Below are 7,386 nucleotides of genomic sequence, written 5' to 3'. Positions count from 1 at the left end.
GCGAGCAAACAATTCTGAACACGTCTGAGTCCTATCCCTATCCAGGTTTCCTTCCTGTGGTTCGCGTAAAACATCTCAATGTCCTACCAACCACATATTCCCTCACTGGAATACCTCATGACCACACAAGGATCATAAACATGCCACAAGGGCCAGACAAATGTCCTAAACAGGACCGTCACAAAGACCAAACAAATGTCCTAAAGAGGACCGTCACAAAGACAAAGCAAATGTCCTAAAGAGGACCGTCACAAAGACCAAGCAAATGTCCTAAAGAGGACCGTCACAAAGACCATCTGTCCCGAAGGACCGTCACGAAGACCATCTGTCCCGAAGGACCGTCACAAAGACCATCTGTCCCGAAGGACCGTCACAAAGACCATCTGTCCCGAAGGACAGTCACAAAGACCATCTGTCCCAAAGGACCGTCACAAAGACCACACATCTGGCTAAACAACCCGCCACAAAGGCCACACAATGTCCCGAAAGACCGCCACTAAGGCCACACAATGACTAAAAAGTCCGCCACTANATTTTAAAACCCTTTAAAAATCTTGTAAAAGCGTTTACAAATTTTTAAAAAAACCTTTTAAAACTCTTTAAAAAATCTTGTAAAAGCCTTTACAAGGTGTTTATAAGGCTTTTATAAGGTTTCTACCTTATAAAAGCCTGATAAACACCTTGTAAATTTTTTTTGGCGGAAAAAATTTTTTGTTGAAATTTTTTATCAAAAAATTTTTGGCGGGAAAATTTTTTCAAAAAATTTTTGGCAGGAAAATAAGTCGGAAATTTTTTGGCGGGAAAATTTTGTTTTTCTTTTTATTGAATAAAATAATTTTTATCTAAGGGTAAAATGGTCATTAAAAATTAAAAGAGGGCAAAAATAAAAATTGCCAAAAAAAGGTATTTTTGAAAAGGGGTATATCAAAAGGGGCATTTTTAACAAATTCTCTTTTTTTAAATAATAAATAATAAATAATAATATAATATAATAAATGAAACGACCCGTCCCGTTTTTTTAATAATAAATAATAAATATATAACTATAATATAATAATAAGCTACAACTAGTGGTCTCATACCCACTAGCCACCTAATCACAATCACAATCATCAGCGGAAAACATTACCAATATCCAATAAATATAAATAGCCAATATTAATTCCAAATCATAAACTAATGATCCAAACAACATAAAACAAAGAACCAGCAATCCTAAATAACATTCTAGGACTCCACTCTAGCAACCTAACAGAAGCCAGACAACCAAGTGAACCACAAGAACATCCTCCTCTTCATCGCCCTGATTCCACGGTCACATTTTGCCTTTACCTGCACCACAAACACATATTGCAATGCATGAGTATTTAATAAACACTCAGTAAGACAATCCTCCCATTTACTGGGCTATACACACAAGCAATATAAACATCTCTGACCATCAACCAACAATCATCAATCAACAATCAACAATCAACAAGCCAAACAACACATAAACAAGCAGATTAGAGAAATCTCCAGCTTAAATAAGCCATGGTCTTGCACTTACCTTAACAAGTGATTCACAAAACTAAATACAACCAAATGAGAGGCTTTCCAATATCCAAGAACAACCAAACTTGTTCCTACAACCAATCACAACAACAAACAAATATTGAAAACAAACTACCAGAAAAACAGAAAAGAACAACCTCACAAGTGAAACCACGAAATCAAAACTAACTGTTAACTTTCTCATCCCTCTGGCGAAAAGCAAGGTATATACGTCCAGAAGCATCCCACAAAAATTTCAGCACGATCAATTTATGGATGAAACCGGAATCGTCCCCGTAACACCTGCTGGTCTCAATCCGCGAATGAGAAGAAACGCCCCACAAAACTGTCAATATCTCCTAGAATATTATCCCAAATTCACTTCTGTAAAAATGCGAGTTTACGAAAATCTCTTAGCTACAACTATACTAAAAATCAGTACCTTTCAAAAGGATTTGACCAGTCGAATCCTCCTTCTCCCAAACCCTGACAGTTCTGTTCTCTCTTAACACTAAGGAAAAAGCTTGATCTTCTTCTCTTTCTCCTTTGCACCAAATAACTAACACTTAACTGTCTTTCTCTCCCTCTCTCAGATGAAAATGTCGACCAAAGAACAAAAGCATGAGAGGAGGCGTGAGTTGAGAAAGAGATTAGGGGTTTTTTGTTTAATTAGATTAAACCAGGATTTAATTAAACCAAAATTAATTAAAATCTACTCTTTTGGTTTACTCAACATAACCCAAACTCTATTCCCGGAACACGGATGTTACAATTCTCCCCCACCAACATAGATTCGTCCTCGAATCTCGAACAACCATCAGTCAAGGACTCCCGTGCAACCGTCTCCACGGCCCGCACTCCTGCGACCGATCTACAGAAGGTCACCTCTAGGCGATAGACTCACGCTTCATACGTCATTTGCTCTCGACTTTTTGGACTTTCCTTTACTCATAGGCCTAAACCTTGAGTTTTTATTGGCTCCTCATCAGACCTAAGTCTGCATGCCAAATGTTGGCTCCTCATCGGGCCTAAACCCGCATGCCATAATATATTTAAGGAAAAATCCAAAACTCGTCTCTCAGGTTGCCACCCTACAGCGCGCCCCCGGATCGTCATCTGAAGTCGATATACCAACCATATTCCCAAGCCACAAAGTCTCGGAGTATGGCAGTACTAGGAGAACCTAAGTCCCCCAAGAGCAGCGAGCAAACAATTCTGAACACGTCTGAGTCCTATCCCTATCCAGGTTTCCTTCCTGTGGTTCGCGTAAAACATCTCAATGTCCTACCAACCACATATTCCCTCACTGGAATACCTCATGACCACACAAGGATCATAAACATGCCACAAGGGCCAGACAAATGTCCTAAACAGGACCGTCACAAAGACCAAACAAATGTCCTAAAGAGGACCGTCACAAAGACAAAGCAAATGTCCTAAAGAGGACCGTCACAAAGACCAAGCAAATGTCCTAAAGAGGACCGTCACAAAGACCATCTGTCCCGAAGGACCGTCACGAAGACCATCTGTCCCGAAGGACCGTCACAAAGACCATCTGTCCCGAAGGACCGTCACAAAGACCATCTGTCCCGAAGGACAGTCACAAAGACCATCTGTCCCAAAGGACCGTCACAAAGACCACACATCTGGCTAAACAACCCGCCACAAAGGCCACACAATGTCCCGAAAGACCGCCACTAAGGCCACACAATGACTAAAAAGTCCGCCACTAAGGCCACACAAGCCCCTCCAAGGCTCTCTCCACTTAAATGGACAAATTTTTAACTCGCATAAAACTTTCCACTTTTACCACTTTCTACTTTTGGAAACTTCTATTTCAGGAAACTTTCCTCCAAAACCCCGCCTCACGGAAATTTTGTACCCCGAGCACCACCTCATCTTGTTACTGAGTGGCACAACCAACCACCCCAAGCGACCGAGTAAACAAGAGAGATGGGCTGGAATACTCCATTCCCGCTCCAGCCATGGATTACAGATGGGACCAAGCTAGACAAATTCAAGTCGCGGCTTGCTTCTCATACCACTTCTTAAACCTTGCTTTCATCTTCGCCTCAGGCTCCCAAGTCTGCTCCTCAATACCATCACAGTCCCACAGGACTCTCATCAAATGAATCTTCTTCTTCCGAAGTTCCTTGATCCTCCTCCCGAGAACCCTTAGTGGTCTTGCCTCCAAAGTCGTGTTAGGTTGAAGATCTTCAGGAATCTTAGCCAACAACTGATCATCCTCACGGAGACACTTTCTCAACATAGAAATATGAAACACTTTGTGGAACGCGCGCATAACCTCAGGTAACTCCAGTCTATATGCCATTGGTCCAACCCGCTCAATCACTCTGAATGGACCCATAAACCTCGGACTCAAATTAGTCTCTGTCAATGACCTGTTCGGACCCCGCAACATGGCCATCTTGAGGTATACTCTGTCTCCTACCTGAAACTCAAGATCTCTTCTCTTCCTATCCGCATAACTCATCTGCTTATCCTGAGCCTCCTTCATGTTCAGCTTGAGAACCTGAATCTTTTCTGAGGTCTCCTAAACAAAACTAGCACCAAACATGCTCCTCTCCCCCACCTGAGTCCAGCATAACAGTGTACGACATGGCCTCCCATACAAAGCCTTATAAGGAGCCATCTTAATACTCGCCTGATGATTGTTGTTGTAAGCAAACTCTACCAGGTTCAAGTGATCTGCCCAATGGCCACCCCAATCCAATACACACATCCTCAGCAAATCCTCCAGCGTCTGGATCGTCCTCTCTGACTGTCCATCAGTCTGGGGATGATAAGCTGTATATGCACCTTAGTGCCCATCTCTGCCTGAAATACCTTCGAGAACACCGAAGTGAACTTAGAATCCCTATCAGACACAATGCTCGCTGGCACCCCATGCAATCTGACTATCTCTCTCACATACTTTTTAGCCAAGACCGCTGCTCCATCAGTCTTTTTAATGGCCAAAAAATGTGCTGACTTAGTCAACCGATCCACAATGACCCAAATAGCATCAAAGGTCCGTGACACTGGCAATCCTACCTCAAAATCCATAGTGATCATATCCCACTTCCACTCAGGAATGGGCAGACCCTTCAGTAAACCGCCAGGAACCAGATCCTCAGCCTTCACTAGCTGACACACATTGCACCTCGCGACCCAACTAGCTACATCCTTCTTCATCCCGACCCAGTGATAATACCTCTTGAGATCACGGTACATCTTAGTCGCTCCTGGATGAAAAGAAAACTTGCTCGCATGAGCATCTCTCAGGATCTCCTGTCTCAACTCCTCATCCTTGGGCACAAAAATCCGACCGTGCACCAAGATAGTACCATTATCCGAGACCTGATACTCTGAATCCACATCCTTAGAGANCTCATCCCTCTGGCGAAAAGCAAGGTATATACGTCCAGAAGCATCCCACAAAAATTTCAGCACGATCAATTTATGGATGAAACCGGAATCGTCCCCGTAACACCTGCTGGTCTCAATCCGCGAATGAGAAGAAACGCCCCACAAAACTGTCAATATCTCCTAGAATATTATCCCAAATTCACTTCTGTAAAAATGCGAGTTTACGAAAATCTCTTAGCTACAACTATACTAAAAATCAGTACCTTTCAAAAGGATTTGACCAGTCGAATCCTCCTTCTCCCAAACCCTGACAGTTCTGTTCTCTCTTAACACTAAGGAAAAAGCTTGATCTTCTTCTCTTTCTCCTTTGCACCAAATAACTAACACTTAACTGTCTTTCTCTCCCTCTCTCAGATGAAAATGTCGACCAAAGAACAAAAGCATGAGAGGAGGCGTGAGTTGAGAAAGAGATTAGGGGTTTTTTGTTTAATTAGATTAAACCAGGATTTAATTAAACCAAAATTAATTAAAATCTACTCTTTTGGTTTACTCAACATAACCCAAACTCTATTCCCGGAACACGGATGTTACAATTCTCCCCCACCAACATAGATTCGTCCTCGAATCTCGAACAACCATCAGTCAAGGACTCCCGTGCAACCGTCTCCACGGCCCGCACTCCTGCGACCGATCTACAGAAGGTCACCTCTAGGCGATAGACTCACGCTTCATACGTCATTTGCTCTCGACTTTTTGGACTTTCCTTTACTCATAGGCCTAAACCTTGAGTTTTTATTGGCTCCTCATCAGACCTAAGTCTGCATGCCAAATGATATAAGAAAAAATCCAAACTCGTCTCTCGGGTTGCCACCCTACAGCGCGCCCCCGGATCGTCATCCGGAGTCGATATACCAACCATACTCCCGAGCCACAAAGTCTCTGAAAATGGCAGTACTAGGAGAACCTAAGTCCCCCAAGAGTCGCGAGCAAACAATTCTGAACACGTCTGAGTCCTATCCCTATCCAGGTTTCCTTCCCGTGGCTCGCGTAAAACATCTCAATGTCTTACCAACCACATATCCCCACACCGGGATACCCCATGACCGCACAAGGATCATATATACGCCACAAGGGCCGCCACAAAGGCCAACAAAAATGTCCTCACGAGGACCGCCACCAAGGCCAAACAAAATGTCCTAAAAAGGACCGCCACCAAGGCCACTCGTCCCCAAAGGACCGTCACAAAGACCATCTGTCCCGAAGGACCGTCACAAAGACCATCTGTCCCGAAGGACCGTCACAAAGACCATCTGTCCCGAAGGACCGTCACAAAGACCATCTGTCCCGAAGGACCGTCACAAAGACCATCTGTCCCGAAGGACCGTCACAAAGACCATCTGTCCCGAAGGACCGTCACAAAGACCATCTGTCCCGAAGGACCGTCACAAAGACCATCTGTCCCGAAGGACCGTCACAAAGACCATCTGTCCCGAAGGACCGTCACAAAGACCATCTGTCCCGAAGGACCGTCACAAAGACCATCTGTCCCGAAGGACCGTCACAAAGACCATCTGTCCCGAAGGACCGTCACAAAGACCATCTGTCCCGAAGGACCGTCACAAAGACCATCTGTCCCGAAGGACCGTCACAAAGACACTCTGGCTAAACAGCCCGCCACAAAGGCCAACAAATGGCTAAAAGCCCGCCACAAAGGCCACACAATTGGCTAAAAGCCCGCCACAAAGGCCACACAATGTCTAACAAGACCGCCACACACAGGCACTCTGACTCGAAAGTCCGCCACAAAGGCCACACAATGTCTAACAAGACCGCCACACACAGGCACTCTGACTCGAAAGTCCGCCACAAAGGCACAAAAGCCCCTCCAAGGCTTCCCACCGCTAAAATGGACAAATTCTAACTCCCGCAAAACTTTCCATATTTAGCACTTTCCATTTTTGGAAACTTTCCACTTTTGGAAACTTCTCTTCACAACCCCGCCTCACGGAAACTTTGTACCCCAAACACCACCTCATCTTGTTACTGAGTCGCACAACCAACCACCCCAAGCGACCGAGTAACAAGAGAGATGGGCTGGAATACTCCATTCCCGCTCCAGCCACGGATTACAGATGGGACCAGGCTAAACAAGCTCAAGTCGCGGCTTGCTTCTCATACCACTTCTTGAACCTTGCCTTCATCTTTGCCTCAGGCTCCCAAGTCTGCTCCTCAACACCATCACAGTCCCACAGGACTCTCATCAAAGGAATCTTCTTCTTCCGAAGTTCCTTGATCCTCCTCTCGAGAACCCTCACTGGTCTCGCCTCCAAAGTCATGTTAGGCTGAAGATCCTCAGGAATCTTAGCCAACACCTCCTCTCCCTCACGGAGACACTTCCGCAACATAGACACATGGAAAACCTTATGGAATGCACGCATCACCTCAGGTAACTCCAATCTATATGCCACTGGTCCAACCCGCTCA

The sequence above is a fragment of the Camelina sativa genome, chromosome 15 (genome assembly GCF_000633955.1).
Source record: "Camelina sativa cultivar DH55 chromosome 15, Cs, whole genome shotgun sequence".
Classification (NCBI taxonomy): Eukaryota; Viridiplantae; Streptophyta; class Magnoliopsida; order Brassicales; family Brassicaceae; genus Camelina; species Camelina sativa.
Note: the sequence above shows the minus strand (reverse complement) of the source record.